At 43.9% G+C, this 23,316-nt stretch overlaps 1 protein-coding gene across 2 annotated transcripts in view; it reads right to left on the bottom strand.

Moving 5' to 3' along the window:
* Window positions 1-22,976, bottom strand: part of LRRC8D (leucine rich repeat containing 8 VRAC subunit D) — a 117,154-nt gene extending 94,178 nt beyond the window's left edge. Inside the window, exon 1 of one of the 2 annotated variants that reach the window (XM_037500604.1) lies at window positions 22,958-22,976. The gene's annotated coding sequence lies outside the window, so the exon portion shown is untranslated. Of the gene's footprint in view, window positions 1-22,524; window positions 22,798-22,957 lie in introns of those variants that run through there. The other variant, XM_037500603.2, reaches the window with a different exon arrangement.
* Between the last annotated feature and the right edge of the window lie 340 nt (window positions 22,977-23,316).

The raw sequence follows: 23,316 nt of genomic DNA, 5'->3' as shown, positions 1-23,316 counted from the left end.
GAAGGAAGCCCTCGCCAAGGGCTCTGCAGCCAGGCAGAGATGTATGAAAAAAAGCCAACTTAGGGGAGAAAAAAAAGGCCAACTCAGAAAGGCAAAAGCTGGTGCTAAGATTGGGAAGCCCTGAGCGGCTGTTAAGCAGCCTAAGTATGTTAAAGAAGGCCAGTGAGTGTCTTAAAATCACCTGTGGTGATGCCCTGTCCGATGATGAGTGAGGGTGAGGAGCTGAGGAACCCCTTGGGGGACGGGTGGAGGATGTGGCTTGTGGTAGAGCCCAAAGCCAAAGAGGGGACCCAAGAGAGGCCGCATGTGGAGCTTGTATCCACAGATTCCTGACCCATGTGCTTGTGCAATGGGTTGGCCTGAGTGCAGGGGTCTGTGTGTCACATTGGTGGCTTTGAAAGCCAAGTGTTGGAATGACCACAGGCAGAAACCCTGAGGGTTGGCGATTATCTGCAAAGCAGATAATCCAAGAGTCAGTGCATCCTGGGGGTGGATGCAGTGTGGAGAAGGCCAGGAAGCCTGATGGCTCCTGGTGTGTGACGGCAGATGCAATCGCATCAGCTCAGCAGCACCTTCTGCAGCAGACATGGTAGATCATCTTGTCTTTTGCCCCTAGGGTGGTGCCCTGCCTGGACTTATTTGTATTTTGCTGTATTTTGTTATGTATTCAGTTGTTTTTACTTTGTGGGCCAAGGCTACAGTGTTCATAATTCACCAAGGGAAACTTGTATAAAACTTGTATATAGACTGTATGGCAGAAGACCCTGAGGGGATGGATTGTAGGGTAAGTGATTATTAGGCTTTCTGCCCTCCCGCCATTAGCATTGATAATGGATCCCTGTGGTCCTACATGCATGCCTGATGGCAGGCACCTGGAATAGGGGGTGGGCATGCATAGGTGGGTACACCTGAGCTGAGTGAGCTGAGACTGGGCTTATAAGGGCAGTGTCTTGTGGACGCCAGCGGAACCAAGAGGAGGTACAGAGAGTAGTAGTAGTGGAAGAAGCAGAGATGGGGGACACCACGAGAGAATTCCAGAGAGCCCAGAAAGAGTGAAGACTTGTCAGGGGCCGGGAGGCCTGCCAGCCCCAGCACCCCTGCCTGCCATGTACCCAGAAAAAGCTCAATAAAAGCCTGAAAAAACCACTGAAGGCTCCAGGACTCTCCTTTACCCGTCTGCTTGGATCATAGAGAAACTCCACTGTGCCTTCCTGCCCCTACAGGCCTCTACAGGACTCACTCTCACCCTTAAAGTCCTCTAATATTTACTTATATCAGTTCTACATGAAGGATAATCACATAGTGCATTCTTCCAGAAAAGAATTATTTCTCTGGGTGTATGGCTCCCACAACAGTTCCAAAGTTCTGGGTTTAAGTCCATTTCGTTACCCTCTGAACTCAGGATAGTGTTTAAAAAATAGTAAACCGATGGTCTAAGAATTTGCCATATGCACTGTGTGCTGGTGCTGGGGGAGTTTGCATATGTTCAGTGCCCGGTGTCTGGGCTTCTGGGCGTAGCAGGCTTCATCTGTGTGCCTGTATGCACAAATACATCAGGTTCCAGGGCACTGAGGGGACTGTCACTGTTATACAGCATCTTTTAGCATCCAGCCAATGGCTTAAATAAATGCTATTCATATTTCAGAACTCAAAATGGAGAATAAGAACTTAAAGGATGGTTATCTCCCTAAAAGGCTACATTTTCACTTGAGCTAAGACACGGATGCATACTGAGACATTTGGAGCGAGGCGGGGGTCTCATTTTAATCTTTCCTTTGTCCTAACGTTTCCCAGTGGAGCTGCAAAAGTCCTACCCTCAGATTCCCAACTGAGGAAACAGGGTCAGAGAAGTTAAGTGACTGTCCCGATGTATCAGCCAGAAAGTGGGCAAATGGAGAGCTGGATAACACTTCATCTTTCTTAAGTATAAAATCTAGGCCATTTCCTCTACACTCTGCTAATTCTCAAAATAATCATGAATTCTGGGAGAAAAAGCAAATCCATTGACCATCTGTGACCCATTCCCTCATCCCCCTAAGGTCCTCGAGTTTCCATGCCATCACTGCTGAAGGAGCTGGTTGCTTACCTTGATTTCTGGAGCAGAGGGCATTGTGCTCCTGCCCATTATCTACCCCTGGCTCTGTCAGCCTTTTCAGAATTACTCAGTGGCAAAAGTTCAAAAGGTTCTAAGCACTCAGATGCCAAGGTACAAAGTCGGTCGGTTCAGAACCGAATCAGCTGACTAATATTTGTCCCAGAGTTCTTTTTCACTCACTGGCCCTTTTTAAAAGGTAAAACAAACCAACAAAACACACATGGTCTCTACTTATAGTGAAACCTGAAATTCTCTCATTTTCTGGTTCCTTCTGCTTTAGTTCTTAGTTCACATGCACCTGTTGGTAGCAGGCTGCTATCAGCCTCCTAGTGCAGGCACAAAACAGAGCTCAGATTAAAAGGTGTTCAAGAGTCTTGGCAACAGTGAGAGCCAAAACACTTGGAGAGACAGTGGGAGAAATCAGGCACTTCTGTGTTCTCTCCAGATGAGCTCCTCGCACTCACCCTTTGCCCCCATCTCGCTAAGCAGCATGGACTCAAGCTGGAAAGCAAGCAGGTGAAGGACAGGGCAGTTTGAGTGTACAGAGGGGCCCTCAAGTGTGAGGCAGGGGCTAAGCAGGGCAGAGGTGCATGCATCCCCATCCTTCAGATAGGCACAGGCGAAGGAGGGTTTGTCACTGAAAATTTCCTGGGGGCCTGAGAGGACATTTTTAGGGTCCAGGTCTGCTTCTGTTGCCAGCTCTTTCCTTCTCTCAGTCCCTTTTTCACCCTGGACTTGACAACTCTCCATCTCTTTTCATAAACTTAATGCTTCTTCCCAAAGCACCACCATTTCTCATCGCAAGATGTCTACAAGGAGGGGGTTGGGAAGGAAGGCATGTAGCTCAAAACTTCTCTCACTGGGAAAAAAAAAAAAAAGCCCTGTCAATTACTACCATATTTTTGAGGATATAATTCTATTATAAATACCTATAGGTGTCCCCACTTTCATTTCTGTTACTCTATAACCACAAAAGCTGAAAGGGAAACCTCTGAAGAAAAATTAAATTCATAAGGAAAAGACAAAGAAATATGCTAAAATTAATCCGCAGGGTCTCAAGAGTTTCTGGATTTGGAAACTCAGAAGATATCTATCTAACTTTGAAAATTCTCCCTTGTGCTGAAAAATGCAAAGGCATTAGTGTAAAAGTAGTCAACAGTGAACTATACCTATTTTGTCCTAGTACTGTGATAAGTGATAGTTTTCTAATGTATTTTAAACATTATACTGTTTAGTAAGAAGTGAAATATGGAAAAGCACCAGTGGGCCTAGGAACCACACTCACAGGTGTTGCTGTACCCACACCTGCTCTCGTAAACTCTCCTCCAGAGCAGCTGCCAGCCACAGGGTAAGAGCCACCCCATTTCTCTCTTAGACTCCCTTAACTAAAACCCTCCTCCTCCTCAAAAATATTTAATGACATTCACTCCATGTATGGATGCCAAATTTTATAGTTTGGCTAATACAACACTCCAAAGATTGCATCTTCCCAATAAGTTTCCTAGCAACCACAGGCCTCAGCATCATATCATACTTTCCGAGGACACAGTTATTCTGTCCACTCTGTGTTTCATGGAGAAGTGTTTCTTCCTTACTACTGTTGAGTAGCAAAATTATACTAAAATTATAACCTCTTAAGAAGAGAAAAATGACAATATTTTTACTTCTTATAAGGTTACGTGGCCACAAAAGATAAGGTTGATTATGGAAGAGTTGTGGGGATTCACTTTGAACATCTCCATTCCCTAATACCCAAATCATGGATGAAGACGAGGACACTGCGAAAACCATTTAGAGGCTCCAAATTAAGTAACAAGAGCTGTCTTTTCTGAGGACTAATGGGTGTAGAGGAGGAAATGATAAACTCATATCCAAAAATGCTACTGCTTATCTCTCTTCATCTTCAAAGAGAAAGACCTTACTTAACAATGTTTGCCACAAGATTTTGCTGTGTGAGTATTAGGATTCTAGGCCATTATTACTGCTAGATTTTGCAAACAAGAAAAAGTAAAATGACAAACTGTCTGGTTACCCAAGAGATTGCCTGTCTGTGCTAACGGCCTGCACAGTAGCGTCTCTGTCTCTGTCTCTGTCTTTACTTCCAGGGTGGCACATGCAACAGACTTTCCTGTAAAGGCATCTGGCCCTCAGGCTCACCTCCAAGCCTCTGCAAAACCTGGGCCATGGGGGCCTCACTGGTGGCGCAGCGGTTGAGCGCTGGGTTGCGAAGCTGCCTGCAGCCTCTGCAGCGCTGGTTCAATCCCCGGCTGCTCCCCGGCCACTGGAGGAGGGTCCCACATGGCACGCAGACCTCTCCTGCCGCCCGCTGCTCCCCTCAGCAGTGTACTTCGGTCCTTCTGCCTGCTCTGCTCCCTGCTCTGGTGAATTCTCTCACCCTCCCGTGCTTCGGACTGTACCCAGTGCTTGTATAAATAAATAAATAAATCTTAAAAAAAAAAAAAAAAAAAAAAAAAAACCCTGGGCCATGGCTTTCAAGGAAGACCTCCTCAGAGCAAACTGGCTGACTTGATGGGCATTTACCCGCAGAGGATTATTAGCCATCTTCAAGGAGCCAGAGTGTCATTTCCTGTAGCAAAATGCAGCAAGAGGGGGTGAGGGGTACAAGTCCTCTTTTTTTTAAAAAAAACTGCCTGCAAAATGGTGTAGGCTTCCTTCTGGCCACAAAGCTTCCTGGTTTTAAGCTAAGAAGAAAAGCCTTACTTACAGCACCCTGGAGCATTTACAGCTTTGTTTCGTTATAATAGTGATGAGAAAAAACAAAACAAAACAAAACCAATCTCCACTGTTGTTAACCAAAGCAACCACTATTAGAGGACCTTCTTTCCTCATCCACCATTTGGCATCAAGTCACAGTTTTCAAGAACCTATGGATGACATGAAGGGAGGGCCTGCAATACTCGGGGGACCAAAACACAGGGGAAGCACAAGTTCTTCAGTTCAGTGCCTCGGTGTCCTCAGCATCCAACACATACCTCATAAGCTTATCCACCCTGCACAGAATTAGCAACATTTACACGGGACCCTCGCATGCCCTGCTTCACTGAATTCTCAAGGCTGCCTTTGTCCACCAGAGTCATTGTCACTGAGTTAGAAGAAGTGAAACTCACAGATGCTGTGATTTTCTCAAAGCACTAGGTAATGAGTGAGAACTCAGCCAGGGTCTGTTCTTCAGCCCTCCAATTGAAGAGAACAGAATGTGGTCTTTTGGGCTGTGGATTTACTATCCTGTGCTACACATCTTTGACTTAGAATAAATTCAATTTGCAATGTTCTCTTTCATCTGCATCATGGTACTTCATCACCTTGCCAAATTTTTATAAAATGTCAACTATAAACCTAGATTTTGAAACAGGCCAACTGATTTTAAGCCCTGGCAATCTAAGTCGAATATAAATTAGGTGAAGTGTGCTTCTGAGCTGCAGCTGAATATTAATTTGTAAAACAGGATAGATATTAATCAATCAAGTTAAGATGGACAAAATATTAATACATATTTTTTCCAAGTTTCTCCTCTCATTCTTCAGTTAATATGCAAATATGTATGCAAATTTGGCCATTTTGACTAATGCACTGTGATTTAGTTGAGCGCACCTACAAACGAACAGCAAGAAACCACAAAAATTTGACTAAATGCAAATACCTGTATGAAAGTCAAGAGTATTCAAAATGTTCATGGCACAGACAACTTGCAACAGCCCTTCCTTGCTGAGGATGCATCGTGATGTATACAGCACAGACTAAACACAGTCGTCCAAGGCATTTCCCTTTGGAAGGCATGTTTTGTCTAGTCATCTTCTGTAGTGGGTATTTCTGTTTCCTTCTTTAAAAACAATTAAATTCTCTTTGGGCATCTATTTAGAAAATAATATATTAAAAAATCCAACAATTTAAAAGGATTGGTTCTAGTAAACTAAATATATAAATAAACTAAAATACACCTCACTAAAACAATATTAGTCTTAGAAATGATTTTAATGTAAGTATCTGTATAATAACACCTAAATGTAGCAAAATATGAGTTGATGTGGAATAAGACACACATATCACTGTCTTTTAAATATCAATTCTCAACTATTCACTATAAGGGAGTCTAAAAGAAGAAAAGTTATGAATAAGTTAAGGTGGCAAAATCAGGTTGCTTTTCATTTCCTTTACTTTTCTTACAGTTAAATTGTTCAGGCAAATAACATAAAAGAGAACCAAAGTTGCTTGGAAAATGCAGCAATGTTGTTAGAAATTCTTGAAAAATTATTCATCAGTTTTTAAACTAATCCTAGCTAAACAAATTGCAACTGCTTCATGTATCACTCAATTATTCCTGACAACAACCTGATGAGGTAGAAATTACCATTATCTCCATGTTACAGATCAGGAAACAGAGATGTCAAGTGATTTGCCCAAGGAAACACTGCTAGCAAATACAAGAATTTGCGCAGCTTGGCTGGCCACAGAGTTGACTTTTAACCAACATTTTAATACCCAGAGGATACAACTGGATTGGGTTTGTTTCTCCAGCACGAAAGTGCCCAATGTATAGTCCCATGCATATAACAGAAGGGGTGAAGTGAAAGGCCAGGAGGTTTTTCTTTTTTGCAACCAGAATGGAGCCACTGGTTGAGGGGGCCAAGACGCAAAGCCTGCTACATGTTGCTAAATGAATGAATTCTGGGAAGAAAGGAAAACATATTTGTAAACTGGAAAAGTCAGGAAGAGGGCTGCTTCCTCACCTTGACCAGAAGCCTAAATTTCAAGGCTCCAGGACCTCTGGCTACAGCACAGCTGAATTAGCAAGGGAAAAGAATGCAATGAACCCCACGTACTTTGATCTGGGTGAAGCATTTGATACAGTGTCCCAGGAGTCAGGATCTCCAATTCAACTGACACTTATGTGGCTACAAGAACCACAAAGGAATTAAACAGACTAGAAAGAAAAAAAAACACTGGATACATCTAGTAGTATGAAGAAAGGAATCACAAGGAACAGTATCCAATCTGTATACAAAAGTAACTTAGAAATTATTCACACTGTTATAATCAAATTTGCACATAACATTAATTTGGGAGGTGTGAAAAGGGCAAATGAGGGCGAGCCAATTGGCTTGGTTAAATTAACAGGGAGGTGAAGAAAAACAAGAAGTTCAGTTTCATTTTTGTGCTCCCTTTAATTTTCAGGGAGGAGCTGATGCTGCCCAATGGGTAGCCACCGCCTCCAGTCCTGAAATACCAAGACTGAACTAAGTAAAACAAGCAACAGCAAATTGGAGATGTTTAAAAATGTAGGACCTCAGGTCTGAACTTCACAAAGCATGATCCTATTATTCCACACACCATCAGTAAAGTTCCATGGGAAATAATATTTCTCTTTTAACAAGAAGACATTAGCAAAACCCAAAGAAATGAAGGGGCTCAGAAGCTGACTTTAGAGGTCAGATGAGAAAGTCAGTGGTGTATGTATAATCTGGCCCCACTACAAATATGCTGCACAGGCAGAAGGTCATGAGAATGGTTTGCAAACACATGGCAGGACAAAGAACAGAGAAGAAGGGGGAGCAAAGGGAGCTTAAACTTGGACTAACATTATTTTTTTAAGCATAAATTATAATTTCTAATTTCTTTAATGTTGAGACGTCACTTCTCCTTTGGTAGAACTATTTGCCTTCCCAGCAAAAATTAAACTTTGAAAGTCAGTAGTTTATTTAGAACTCAAGAAATGGGAGTAAGGTCTGTAATGTTGCGGGGGGAGCAGGGAAATGGCCCAAATTCAGCTGGTCCCAGGAAATGAACAAGGGACCATTACTTCATTCATCTCCTCAGAGACTAAAGAAATGAACTATGAGCTACAGCTCACATGTCCCAGCAGCAGAATCCAGATCATGTGCTCCAGGAGAGACTGTCAAAGAGGAGACAGCCACCAACACAAGCCTTCATATTCCATTTCCTTCTAATTACCAAAAACAAAAACAAAAGGGAAAGTAGCACAAAGGCATAAGGTTAGAGCAGTACTATTCAAGATATAAGTGGGAAAATGTATGTGAAAATGACTATGTTTTGATAATATTTATATTTAAAAGAATAAAAGGCAAACCATAAAATTTAAATAGAGACATCTTCCCCAGACAGGTTTAAAAATCATCAACACACATAGAAAAAGGAACTCTCTTATACTGCTAATGGGACTGCAACTGGTCTAGCCACTCCCAAGAGCTATGTGGAGGTTCTTTAACACACTAAGAATGGATCTGTCATATACTCTGTCTAAGAACGGATCTGTCATACAATCTGTCTAGCTATTCCACTCCTAGGAATCCACCCAAAGAACACAAACACTAATTTGAAAGGAATTAGTGTTTATTGCAGCACTATTTACATTAGCTAAGCTTTGGAGACAACCTAAAAAATGGTCCAAACAGATGAATTGATCAAGATGTGGAATATGCACAGTGGAATACTACTCAGCAATCAAAAACAATAAACTCACACCATTTGCAGTAACATGGATGGAGCTGGAAGGGATCACACTAAGAAAAATACATCAGAAGGAAAAAGATAGATAGCAGATGGTTTCAGCTATAGACTACAGACAAACCTAGGAAGCTGACCAAGGAAATGAGGCATCCAGGAGAGTAGGGTGAGGGTGAAAACAAGGAGGGGAAGAGCACAGGAATATGGTGACAGAACAGGGTGCTTTGGTGGTGGTGGCCCTATGACACACCTGAGGGGAGAAATCATATATTGTCAAAAAGTTCACAACAGTGTAAACAAAAAGCATTTCAAAATAAAAATAAAATAAAAATCATTCACCAAGGACAACCCTACAAGCAGCCTCAGCCCAGACCCCTCTCCCAAATGTCCTAATACTATAGGAACTGTTCCCTCATTTGGCTGCACTTAGAATCACCTGCAGCATTTCGGAAACATTCCCCAGGCCTCCCCAGATCTACAGCATCAGAATCACTGAGGGGTGTTTTCCCTGAATGTGGACTTTCAGAAACTTCCAAGTGAACCAAAGGCACAGCCCAGGCTGGGGGAACCTCTCTTACAGACATTCTACTCCCTTCTTTACTTTCCCACCACAATCACTGCAGTCAGAGATGAGCAAGGTATTTTTCCTTCTCAAGTACCCTTAATGGGATAACCTTCAAAGGCCATGGAATGAAGTCCAAATTTCTTAGCAGGACACTCCAGGGGCTCTGCCCCAAGCTCCTTTTCTGCCCTCCTTTCTTCTTGCAGCCTTCACTCCATCTAGCACCACTCCCTAAATGTCTCCTGACTTTCCTGTCCCCAGTGCTCCCTACACTTCCCCGACAAGTCACGCTCTTCCTCATCCTTCAAGGCTCTACTCATTGTGAAACCTCAGATTTTTTCAGTCAATTATCAGTCTCTCCTTCCTCTGAGCAAATGTGAAAAAAAAATCAGCTCATGTGAGGAAGAAGGTAGAGAGCCCACGCTGTCCTGGAGTCTACTCAAGTGTCGACTGGCCAGTCTCCCCCTGAACTCAGGGCCAGAGCTCACTCATCTTTCTTACTGAGGAGATGAAACTGTAGTCAGGAAGAAAAAAAAATAATAAGTTCCTCTAGTTACTTACTAGCACTCTGACCCTTGAGAGATTTTAGCCACCTTGAGCCTCAATTTTGTAATCTTTGAAATAGGACCTATCCCCCCCAAAAATACTGACCTCCGTGACTGATGTGAAAATAAAACAAGAAAAGTATGAAGTACTCGGCCCAATGTGGACCACATAAAATACAGCAAAATGATAGTTGCTGTTATTATTATTTATTATTACCTTGTGTCTCCCATCCAACTAGAAAGCTTTGCAGACAAAGTATTTGCTTTCATTAACAACGACTAAAAGAGGCCATTTGCTTTCAAAGTAATGCGCAGTGATGTCTTAAAGCCCTTTCTCCTTACCCAATTTTGTTCTGTCACCAAGGACATTTCATAATATATCTATTGAGAAGTCAGCTCTGACCCCCCGTTCTTTCCTTCAAAAATCAATGTACAAAATCTACCGAACAAGCCCTGTCAGTGTCCCTCCTACTCCATCTTGGCTTTTTGCTTTGAACTACAGTAACTGCCTGCAGCCACAGTGTCGCTGCCCAGAGAATCGCCCGCTTCACCCTTACAACAAACAGCACTTTGTAGGCAAACTGGAGGCGAGCCCAAAGTAGGAGGGGGAAAAACCAAGGGAAGGAGGTTTGTGCCAGAAACTGAGTTGACACCCACACTGTCGTGCACACTGTAACACAGGTAAGGAGAGAACAGGGAAGGAAAGGCGTTCAGAGCAACACAAACTTCCCCAACTGCTCCCAAGCATCCACCTGGCCACACATCCCTGCAAACAGCCTCTAAGACCCACAATCTTCTAAATGGGATCCCCATTTCAAAGGACATGCAGGCCCACATAGGACCTAGCACACATGGCTACTGTTGTGAATAAAATAATGCCATGTACAACAGCTTTTTATCCTCATCAAACCAATCATGTTGCCCTTACTACCTCCTCTGCCATGTACAGGGAAGGAAACCCAAATCTTGAGAGAGGCAAGGTCACTCAGGTCAGCAGAAGACAGTGCCAGGGTCAGCACTTGAGTCCTCCTAGCTCCAAGTCCTGGGTTCTTCCCACTGCCTGATATTAATAGTGAAAAGTGAGTTGTGAAATATTCTCACAAGCCCATTAAAGCCACCAGTTGTAAGAGTAAAGGCAAGAGAGGTTTTGTACCAATGCAAACAATTCTGGTGCCAAGAGCGAGGACTGTGACACCAACCGTAGCTCTGGAGCCACCAGCCCCATATCTGAGGAGAATGGTCCGGGAAGATTCTTCAGCTTTCTGTTCCTAGATGGATATTGTTTCCCGACAATTTTGTTGTTTACTTAGTTGGGGGAGGCGGTGTTAGGGAAGGGATACAATTTTCTTTCATTTTCTAAAATCAAATGCTGATTCTGCTTTGTTTTAAGATTTATTTTATTTATTTATACAAGCACTGGGTACAGTCAGAAGCACGGAAGAGAGAGAGAATTCACCAGAGCCAGAGCAGGGAACAGAACAGACAGACTGACGAAGCACACTGCTGAGGGGAGCAGCGGGCGCTGCAGGAGAGGTCTGTGCGCCATGTGGGACCCTCGCCGGTGGTTGGGATTGAACTGGTGCTGCAGAGGCTGCGGGCAGCCTCGCAGCCCAGCAGTCAACCGCTGCACCACCGAGGAGGCCTCAAATGCTGATTCTGAATTTAAGGCTGAGGTGGTAGGCAAACCAAAAGAAGTTTCTTTTTTATATACTTTTTTTTATAAAAGAAGATTCTAGAACAAATTTATAATCCCTGTTGTGATATAGTACAAAATAAGATTGTCCTCAAAAAATACAGCTGGGGCCTCCCTGGTGGTGCAAGGGGTTAGGTACCGCACTATGAAGCAATCCACAGCCTCTGCAGCATGAGTTCGATCCCCGACCAGCCAGGGAGCTACCCACATGGCGCAGTAGACCTCTCCTGTCTCGCCCACTGCTCCCCTCAACAGTGTGTTTCAGTCAGTCTGCCTGTGTTCTGCTCCCCACTCTGTCTCTGGTGAATCCTCTCACTCCCCTGCATCTCTGGCCTGAACCCCAGCTCTTGTATGCAAAAATAAATAAACCTTTTAAAATATATATATAGCTGGTGAAGCCATGCCTACCTGGGGTCAGATCACAGCTCTGCCACTTAAAAGCTTTGTGGGCTTGAATTCCTTGGCTGCTCAGTAATGGGGGGGAGGGCGCTGAAAGGGGGGCTGCAGCCAGATTGGAGACGTGAGCCTTGGTGTCCTCTGCTACAAAATCGGCTGCTACGAGGAGTAAAAGAACTAATGTATATAAAGTGCTCTAAACAGTGCCAGACAGGAGCGAGTACTTACATAAGTGTTTCCTATTATTATTTCCAGAATAGATTAGTGTTTACGGTTGTATTCTTGAAGCATATTTTCAAGAAGTTTAAAGAAGACATCTTGTACAACTTGTTAATCCATAATGCCCCAAATCAGCAAAAAGATTATACGTTTCACTTCCTGATAGGATTTCATTTCCAGGATTTCCATCTGTGGACTAGAGTCCCTAGAAGAACAAACAATGGAATCTGAAGAATTTTCCTTCTCAGCAACAGTGCCAGCAACCTGCACCCATTCAACACCACAAATTGGCTGCCATAATGAGAGGGGAAAAGACCCTTATTGCATTAAACTTATGTGGGGACACATATGTAAAATGCATTTTGTTTTGAAAGCAACATGTTAAAAAATTATAGTTACACTGCTGAGAAAGATGTGGCTGAGATCACACAGGGATAGCACTTCCAAGGACTGGAATAAAACCTGCTGATGAATCAAAAGGTTTCTTTCCTGGAAAACACTGAAATTCCAGGAACAATGTGCCACACTTGGGATGATTTTTTTTTTTTTCAGGTGGATAATTAAGAGGAAAATGATTTTGAAAAGTCCCCTCTTAGGTGAGGAGTCTAGATTCACCTAATATAAAGATCTGCTAAAGCATTCTCATTCCCTTCTCTTTCAAAAGGGAGAGATATACAACATATTCCTTAAGTGAAGGAAGAGATTTCCCCAGAACAGCAGATTAAACTAAAGTCTGGCAAACCAGCAGGGTCACAATACAGCTCTGAGATTGTGTTCTGCTGGGATGCCAGCCTGAGCGAGGGGTTAAAACCCAGCCAAGCTGTTCTGTAAGCACCTGATGCTCTGACTGCTCAGAAGCAGCCCTGAGGCCACTAACTTCCCACAAAGGATTGTGGGGGCTGCTCCACAAGGTGCCAAGCACACCAATCCCCAGAGCAAAATGAGCTGGTGTCCAGAGCCATCTGGGTACTGGGGGCTGCCATGCATACCCCTTTCTGCTCTACTTTTGGGTCGGGGGCGGGGGAAACAATATCGGCTTGTACTCAAACTAGCCAACTTTCTACAAAGCAAACATTTCCCAGCTTTGTTGGTTAACATTTCAATATCAGCTCTTCTTCGGTTCATTTTTTGCTTCTGTAAGTCCCCTTTCTGACATTAGCCCTTTCTCTTCCTTGTCACACCAGTTCTCCTTTTGCTGAAGCCACAACACAAATGACACATACATACTAAGCATGACAAAGTCCTAGCACACTGCTCACCCACATGGATTCTGAGTTTATATCCAAAGAATCTTCATGTTACAAATTTCCCTTTCTCATGTAAAGACCCTTTACTTTATCTCTTCCTTACTCACCCCATGGACAAATGTATCCAGTGGCCCAAATGTACCATTACAAGTATGAGGCTTTTGGTTTGTCTTGCTATGTTTGTGTATGGGGGGAGGGAGTGGGTCACAAAAGAGTAATATCAACTTTTGATTGGTTTCAACTTAAATTGGTTTTTAAAGTTGTATTGTGCTTTTATTTGACTCTGATGCTTCAGTTTATCTGGCCACTGAAGAACTATCTATTTCTAAGGTCCTGAGTTGGAAAGTTGTATCCAGCCCACAAAGCTATTTTGTTTGGGCTGCAGGAAGTTCTTATTTAAAATGTTAAGTTAGCCAATCTTTTTGAAATCAGAAGGTTTCTCTTCTTTACATAATAATCCAGATTTCTGGCTTACAGTGAAAAATCAGAAGATCTGGCAAGACAGGCCCACATTCCCATATGGCAACAATTGGCTGCTGAGTAGATCAGCTGAACAGACCCCTTTAGACAGGACTTGTATTTTCTAGTTCAGTCCAGGTCCGCCCCCATTCCCTCCTGATTACCCTGCCCTGAGGCTGAGTACCAGCTGCCATAAACCATCCTATGTGAGGCCCACTCCTAGCAGTGTTTGGTATTTGCCTGAGACCCTCGGGCTATAGCTAGTATCCAACTCTCACTCACTCCCTTTGGTTAGTGTGCAAATTACAGATGTAATTATAAAGTTTCTGCTTGGTAGAAAATTTTCCAGGTACAAAGAACTAAGTGAAAAGGAAAATGTTCCATAATAGAAAAGCATCTGAAAAGAACTAAGTTAAAGAGAATGTCTGTCTTTTTTTTCTCTCCCTCTCTTTCCCTTGCTCACGTGTATTATAACAAGGGGGTATATTTATGTACACTGTGTAATGCTGCAGAGCCCTTCCACATCTGTATTTTGTATTATGGCTAAATGTTAATGTGAAAAATAAATGTTAATGTAAAAACTAACAGAATGAATTCACTCCACCAAAATGATTAATAAAATAGATTATAAATATGATATAGATATAAGGATTTAATTCATTCTTTATTTAGAAAATATGGGGGGGACTCCCTGATGGCCCAGGAGTTAAGTCTCAGCATGATATATCACCACTGCAGCCTGAGTTGAATCCCAGCCAGTTTGCTAAGCCACATATAGTACAGCAGACCTCTCCTGTCTTACCTGCTGCTCCCCTCAGCAGTGCATTTCAGTCAGTCTGCCTGTTCTGTTCCCCATTCTGTCTCTTGTGAATCCTCTCACCCTCCTGCATATCTGGCCTACACCCCCGTTCTTGTATAGATAAATAAATCTTTAAAAAAAAAATTTAGGGCCTCCCTGGTGGTGCAAAGGGTTAAGATGCAACCTATGAAGCTATCCACAGCCACTGCAGCGTGAGTTTGATCTCCGGCCAGAGAGCAACACATATGGTGCAGCAGACCTCTCCTGACTTGCCCGCTGCTCCCCTCAGCAGTGTATTTCAGTCAATCTGTTCCCCGCTCTGTCTTTGGCGAATCCTCTCACACACACCCCCACCCCGTACCTCTGGCCTGTACCCCAGTCTTGTATGCATAAATGAATAAATCTTTAAAAAAAAGCCACTAGCATGTTAATTTAAAAAAAAAGAACATGACTAATGATTATGTATTTTACTGCTGCTTATTATTGCTGTATGTATAACATATATTATAGCATTTATTCAGCACACATTTGGACATAACACGTTAGCAACAGCTTTACATAACATATTAATTACATGTAATTGATTAATTACATATTAGTTACAGCTCTACATGACATTATTATGCACAATAGCTGTGATAGGGCCAGATTCTAACTGGGAGGAGGTGCTTAACATGTACTGTTGCAATTGGCATTCTAGTATCACCAATATTATATGAGTAAGAAGAGCGAATAGGACTAGAGAAAGCACCAAAAACAATTAAATGATTTCAAATACCTTCTCAATTCTAGCATAAACTTCATTTCAGTGGTATTACCAACAAGTCGCTACTACTCAAAGCAGTATGCACTGATGAGGACCCTGGCCTGGAAGTCTGAAGAATCGAGGCCGCTCAGCTCCACTCTTCACAGACATGTCCCCGCATTTCATATCTGATCCATGAGGCACGCAAATTAGACAAACCAAAGGTCCCTTTACAACTTAGAGTGGAATTCCTTAAATTGGTTTAAAATTCTTTAAAGCGCTTTTCCTAAAAGAGATATTATTAAGTATTATAAAATGATATAAAGAAATCTAAGCTAGAAATGAGAAGAGTACAATTGATAAGGGCTTCGAAATAAACAAGACTAGTTTCGAATTCTACCACACCACTTCCATGTGACTTTTTTTTGGAGATCACATAACTCTCAAGCCTCAGTCACCTCATCTGTAAGGTGGGAATAAGTCCACCTTGCACTCAGGATTGTTCTAAAGATTAGTGGAGAATGCATGACATTCCAGAGCACAAGTTCAGACAATCAGTAAATGCCTAAAAAGCACTAGTTATTACTAATTTTGTGTATGCCATAAATTGACCTATTATTTTGTAATTAGCCAACTTAAAAAAAACCTAGTTATATCTGAAAACAAATGGATTTTCAAGGCTTATTCAGTACGGGGCATCACAGCATCATTGGGGCTATCTTCCAAAGACTTTTCTTTTTTGAGCATTTCTCAGTACTGCTTGGGGAACAATCAAGGCAGGTAATTTTGACTGTTGGCATTGCCTACTTCATGGGATGGGTATGCCGAATCTGTGTTGGATTGCAATCTGGAAAGACAGCTTTCCTATGATCAACATTCTTCTGATGCAGGGGTACCCACATTTCCTTTCTTCTCCCTGCTTTGCAGAATTCACTGCAGCACTGGTGATCAGTTTTGCTGAGATTCAGAAATGGGACTGAAGGGCCGCTAGGGTTGTGAAGCCTCCTCTGGCAATGTTTCTATGAACAGCAAGCAGAGACAGGAAGTAAGGTTTTTAAAAATGTTCCTAATGGAATTAAACGTGCCTATCTGTGAGGCTTCCCCAATAGCAGGTGTCAAGAGACATCCTGAGCTCCTCAGAGCAGCGGTGGTTCCCAGACTTGATTTCACTGACTAATAAAATTTCAAAAGGAAGACAGTCATAAAATTGCCAGGTTTTAGGTGACTAAGAAATGACACCAAAAAGCAAATAATCACTATGTTTTCATAAAAGGCAAAAAAATCAAACCCTCTGAGTGAGAAAGACAACCCCAGATTTTTTTAAAAGACCCTTTCAATTGAACGACCTCAGCACTCAAAACCAAAAAGCTTGCTGCATTGTCTTTCTTCTTATTTTCCCAGTGATTGCTGCCACTGCCATGGTGGACCCACCCTGGACACGACCACCGTGGACTGTCTGCTCTCTCGGGCATCACCGTCCAAGAACACTGGTGTGTTCTCAAAGCTCCTTGCTTCTCTTTACAACCAGTCCTAGGCCTGATGTCAGCCACAAATATTTCAGAACCTCTTTGAAGGTGTGTTCAGTGGGTGTGCTGCCTCTGTGTACAAGTGTGTAACACGGTGATTCTCTGTGTTAGCTGCACAGCAGAGGTAGAAAAAGCTCTTTTCAAAAGCAAACTCCACTCCCGGAGATTCTGATTGAATAGGTATGAGGTCTGGGCTCATGTAACTTGAAAATATCCCCAGACTGACTCTGATGCAGCCAAGGTTAAGAAAATCTGGTCCCATATATTTTTGCATTCATCCTGAATTTATGTCTTCTCAAGCTTTAAGGTGTAACTCTTCAATGTCAGGTGACAAGGGGATCTGGAAAATCAGTGGCAAACAAGAGTGATGGGGCATGGACACCAGGAGGCAAGCCATTTGGAATTGCTAGGTTTTAGCGAACAATCTAAATTTCCTGTATTTTCCTAGTGGGTTCATCAGTTTAGGAACACTTCCCTGCGGTCTTCTTTTCAGATACCAGAGACCTGAATAGTTTTTTATCAGCAGAACAGATTGTTAAGGATTCTGTCCTTGGAGTTTCCATTCTATCAGGAACGTCCACACTTGCGAGGTACCATGTCATCGCTCATTCCTGCTCAAGCCTGTTTCTGTTTCCTAAGCTCAGGTGCCCATGCTCTGAACAAAGCACAGTAGAAACTCAATTAAGACTTGTGTCTTGTTTTGTTTCCAAAATCTTTTTTTTTTATTAAACTTTTTTTTTTTATTTTTTTAATAGAGGCATGTTTATTTATTTATTTGTTTGTTTTTTGTTTTTGTTTATACATGCACTGGGTACAGTCAGAAGCGCAGGAGGGTGAGAGAATTCACCAGAGCCAGAGCGGGGAGCAGAGCAGGCAGAAGGACCCAAGTACACTGCTGAGGGGAGCAGCGGGCGGCAGGAGAGGTCTGCGTGCTATGTGGGACCCTCCTCAGGTGGCCGGGGAGCAGCCGGGGATCGAACCGGCGCCGCAGAGGTCGCCGGCAGCTTCGCAACCCAGCGCTCAACCGCTGTGCCACCAGGGAGGCCCTGTTTCCAAAATCTTTTTAATGAAGTTTAGCATTTCCTGTCCTTTTTAATCTTCAACAGCAAGTTGAGACAACACTGAGAAAGTTTTTTCAAAGTCCTTTCCAGAGTTTTCTACCACAACACCATCTTGTGGCATCATGACCTCATATTTGCCCACAAAGAAACTCATCTGCAAGTCTTCTGATGACTAACATATCCTAGAATGGTTTCCCGGGAGTAACTCCCCATTGGCTAGCTATTTCATAATTCAGAAGAGCTTACTGTCATCTGTAACCCTAGAAATTCCACTGTGTGTACCTTCTTTTGGATCAATTATATAAATAAGACCTGAGGGACCCCACTGTTTACACACCTCCAAGTCAAGGAGAAGTCTCCAACCTTACTCTTTATTTGTGGTCTTTAAGGCAGAGGGGTTCTAATGCCTGAGCTCTCACAAGTGGAAACTGCAGCTAATCACATTACCTCCCTGTGCCTTGATTTTCTCATCTATAAAATTCAAGTGTTGATTCTCTGTCTGGAAAATTCTATTCAAGCAATACATTGTATGTTTCATTTCAAGGTGATTTCAATGTTGACACTGCTTTTGAAAGTACAAAATAAAAGTACAAAATCTAAGAGTTTTTAATTACTTTCTCCTTCGAGCTATTTCATATATTCATGTCTTCTCCTCAGCATGTCCCTCACCTCCCCAGGATACAGAGGGGTGTCCCATATGGATGACAGAGAAACAAGAGTAAGTCGACTGTGGCATCGGGACAGACAACACCAGCAAGGGAATGGGGCATGACGGACCTGCCTAACAAAGAGATGCACATGTTGGCACTGAGAGCTGGAATTTTTCCCTAGCACTCTCGCCACTGCTGGAAGGCTACCGTCCAAACAGAATAATTTATTTAAATCTAGTTTATTGGGTAGATCTAGAACATTTGGAGAACTTGGCACTAAGTTAACTAGGATTTCTGACCTGCCTGCTTCAAAAGACATCTGAGAATGGCAAATTTCCTAATGTCTTCTCAGTAAAAACCCATGAAATCTGATAAATACGAAATTTCACCAATGACAACTTAAAACCCAGTTCTGGGAAAACGGCTAGTTTCTAAGTCCCAATCCTCTCTCCTTCCAAATGTAAAACTGTCACTAATTAAATATTTTGAGCATACTAGCCAGAAGAAAAAACAAAGCTTAGCCTGATGGGAACCAAGATCACACGTGGTTTTTACCAGCACCAGTTAGCCTACTGACCTCTTCACAAATTTCAAAAGCAACTCTGATCTGGCAAGCTTCAGACTTGCACAGAACATTAGAAATTCTCTTCCAGATGTCTAAACAGAATTACAAAGACCCCAGAGGATAGAGTACAGATTTCAGGAGCTTGCAACAGACTCAGATTTAATTTCGAAAGGGCACCTCAGAAGCAAACATTAGCAAAGGCTAAATGAGATGTGGCTTGGTCATGAACACAGTAGCCCCCAAACTAAGGGCTAATCAACCCTTTGGAGCAACCCCTTCTTTCCCCGCCCCGTCACTCAGCATCCCACCTCTCAAATAGGACTAGCAGCGCCAAACTACTGGGCTTCAAGTGGTGTTAATAAGTGACTCCAAAGCTTCTGGCAAAGTCATCTCCTTCTCCTCTCTCATATGATTAGAAGGCAGAATCGAGATTGTAAAATCACAAAAGGTCTGAAGACCCCAAATGAATAGGATATCACTGAACAAGGACAAAGATAAACAAATAAAAAACTTACTTCTATTCAACTTCCACAAAAAAAATCTGATTCAAAGAAAACCAGTATCTAAGATCAGAGATTTAACTATCCAGAACCTATAATGTGCTGGGCACTACTTTAAAAAAAAGGTAGTTGTACACTTAAACAGCAGTTTCCTAAGTCTGAGGAAATAGCTCTCTTACTGTCCTCTTTGTTGATCAGATCATACTGCACTACTTAAAAAAAAAAAGGCAGTTGTACACTTAAACTGCAGTTTCCTAAGTCTGAGGAAATAGCTCTCTTACTGTCCTCTTTGTTGATCAGATCACATCTCAATTACCATATTCAATTACAGATGCAGTTTCTCTCCATGAGAGATGTTGACAAACTCAGAAGACATCTAGAAACCATGTTCCACGCAGGACCGTGAAAAGAATGGGGACTATTTTGCATTGAATAAAGTTAATTGAGGAGAGAAGGGCAACACACTGCCTGGGCATTCAAAGCACTGTCTTGCAGGGGAAGCTCCAGAAGACTGGAGTCAACGCAACAAAATTTCAAGGAGGCACACTTCAGCCCCCCAAAATAACCATACACATGTCAGCCAAAAGACATAATGGCATGTCTTCATAAGTCCAATTTCCCTGTTCCTGGGAGTGTATAAACAGAGGGTGCTTAGTTAAGTGCAAGAATTTATTCAAGTAAAAAAGTCAGACAAGTGTTTCCTTAAAATTTCATTTTTGATTCTAAGACTCCCCAATCACCTGATACTATACTGCCCTTGCTAGCTCACCTGCCAAGATCTCTCTAAACTGTCCCTTTCTTCTGATTAGGATTTGCCCAGATCCGAATCACTTCAGGCCTGAGCACTGAAGTCTCCTGGATTGGCTTCCCATCCTCAACATTCTGCCTCTTCTGTCAAGAGCCACCTCCCTCAAGGCCTGTTCTGAGATGTAGCTTTGCTTCAGTGTGGCCTCACAGCCACAGTCTGCATCAGGGTTTCTCACTCTTGGCCCGACTGACACAAGAGTCATTCCTGGTGGTCATGTGCCCTACACTGTGTTCAACAAGATCCCTGGGCTCTACCCACTAGATGTCAGCAGAGCCTGGCCCCTTCCCCACAAAGTGTCTTCAGAGGTTGCCAAACGCCTGCCGGGAGGCAACATGACTCGCTACTGAAAGCAAATCATTAACACCATAGTTTGTAGTGCAAGTTTTCCACTAACTAGATCCCCTCTACTTTAACAATCATATTCTTTGCTTAGTCAGGCAAACGTATTTACTATCTTTGACCTATGGACGCATCTCAAAGCTCCTCAACACCCACTACTTCCTCCTCCCTCAACACACACCAACCCCACTTCTACATGGTGCCAAACACCCTTTCCCTCTCAGTACCCCCTGACCTCTTAGCCAACTACAATCTCTTGCTTCTGGTGGTCTCCTCACACATACCACCCTACCTGCCCTCAATTAGCACAAGAATCCTCCCCTTCCTGGCTAAGGTGCTGAGCACCACCCACTCTGTTTTCTGCTTACTTAATGCTAATGTTCAATAAATACTGACCAGGTTTCTTAGAATGTCAAACAGCAGCTCCAATGATAAACACCTGAAATCCCTTATTAACACGTCATTCCAAGAATATATGGGATCCTGCCACGGTTTTGAGAAAACTTTAACATCTTCATAGCCAGTGCCAATTTTCTTAGAATCCTGAGGCTGAACCAGGTCTAATTTCCAAAATATAGCTACCAAAATTTATTTGAACAGTATTAAAACATGAAATTTTTCTAAAACTAGTCAGAAAAGCTCTACACACTATAAAAATTAAGGGAAAGGGACCAAGTTTTGACCAAGTTTTCTAAATTTCCAAATTACATAGCAGGGAGAAAAAGATACAAATATGGCTCAATGTTTTAACTGTTGCATCATACACTGCTCAGCACCGCAATGGGAGAGACTGGGAGACAGGGTCACCTAAGGACAGTTTCGTCTCCAACCTTCTAACCTGTTAAGTTTAATCAACATAGTACACACCCTCAATAAAAAATGAGACAAATCTAAGATTAAAAGCTTCAAATAAATTAATTATCTATGCTAATTCAATATTTTGGAATTTCTCCCCCTCCAGCTCCATGGATTACTTCATTATTTTATGGGAAGCTTCCTAAATAATCTACAGAGACCTCCAAATCAGCTACATCGGAACCTTATTTGAACTACCTGATTTTAAGCTCAGGATGTTTCCAGTCTTCCTCTTGCATTTTAACAGGCTTTTGTTCAACTGATGTCAAAGACAGGGGAGGCAAAGCTAACCCTGTGCCCTAGTCCACAGGTGTTTACTAAGCATTTATGGAGCCTAAAGATAACTGCTGTCCCAAGACCCCAGACCCCATTTATGGTGATGGGGCAGGATTCTTCCCACAGGTCTGTAAGAAACAAAGGCCCTGAAGCTCTGGCGGAGAAGGTCTGCATCACTGTCATTCTTGGCATTTGCAAGTGTCCTCTGGTTGTTTATGAGGTAAACAGCCCTCACCATTACTACAGGCGGGAATTCCCTGCCTGTCCAGACTCTCCCACCTGCCAGCACAGAACACATACTAGGTGCTCAATAAATGCAGCTGGCAGGGAATTTTATTATTATGGCTGCCAGGGAAAGTTTCCAGAAGTCAGCTGTCTCTTTACTCCTGTCTCTTTTTTCAAAATATGCCCTCACAGCTTTCTTTGCTCAACCAGAAATATTTTTCAAAGTCAAAGGGGAAGAAATCTGCAAAACACAAAGAGCCATGTATGCGTCTAAGTGGCTCAAGTTGGGGCTCACAGTCTGCTAGGACCCCAAAACCTATTCCCCATCTCACTGCCTACCTTCTGGGGCGCCCTCCCTCTCAGACTTGCACCTCTTCTTTCCCAAAACCCTACCTCCCACCTGCCCGCCCCCCACACCCCAACTGCTTGACCGCTGGGACTGCACATCCCACATCTCTCCCCCAGCAGGGACCTACCTCTCCACCCCTCGACCTGTGGCAACTCGTCTTCACTGCGGGTGGCTTTTAAAGAAACCGAAAAAAAGCATTTCTTTAGCCGTCAGGGATACCCCAAATAAAGGGGCACAGAACGAAGAAGGCCCCTAGCAACCCTCCGGGAGGTGGAGGTGATGGCTCCCTGGGCAAACACCTTCAATCCTCTTTCCAAGCCCCCGGACGGGAATCGAGCAGAAGTGCTGCTCCCAAGTGCCCACGCTTCCAAACAAGCTAGAAGCGGATTATACCGGTACCCAACCCGGAGACGGCCCGCGGCGGGCTGGGTGCACCTGCGGGCGCCGGGCTCCCTCCCCTCGGCGCGGGGGGCGGGGCGCGGCCCTCCCGTCCCCGCCCAGCCCACCCGGCGCGGGAAGGCGGCGCGGGGCGGCGTCTGCGGGGAAGTTAAAGGGCTCACCTTCGGGCGCCGGGCCAGCGCGGCCCGACAGCGGGCGCCCACCTCGGGAGGCATCCGCGGGGCCGCCGCCGGGGGTCCCCGCCCTGCCGAGGGGGCGGCGGGCGGCGAGCCGAGGGAGCGCGCGCGGGGGTGCGCCGGGCCCACCGCGGCGCCGGCCTCCCCGAGCGCCGAAAGCGGAACCGTCTTCCCGGCCGGGCGTTCCGAGGCGCCGGGTCCCCGCAGGCCGCCGGCGCGCCCCGCTCCCTCGCCCTCGCCCTCGCGTGCCCGGCCCCGGCCTCCGCGCGGGCCGCGGCGCCCGATCCTGCGCCCGGGTGGCGCGCCCCGGCCCGGGCCCGGCTCCCACCCGCGCAGCCCCGGCC

This window comes from Talpa occidentalis, unplaced genomic scaffold, assembly GCF_014898055.3.
Source record: "Talpa occidentalis isolate TD23 unplaced genomic scaffold, MPIMG_talOcc4v2.1 talOcc4.9, whole genome shotgun sequence".
In the NCBI taxonomy this organism is placed as follows: domain Eukaryota; kingdom Metazoa; phylum Chordata; class Mammalia; order Eulipotyphla; family Talpidae; genus Talpa; species Talpa occidentalis.
The sequence above is the reverse complement of the archived record's forward strand: the minus strand, read 5'-3'. Positions and strand labels throughout refer to the sequence as shown.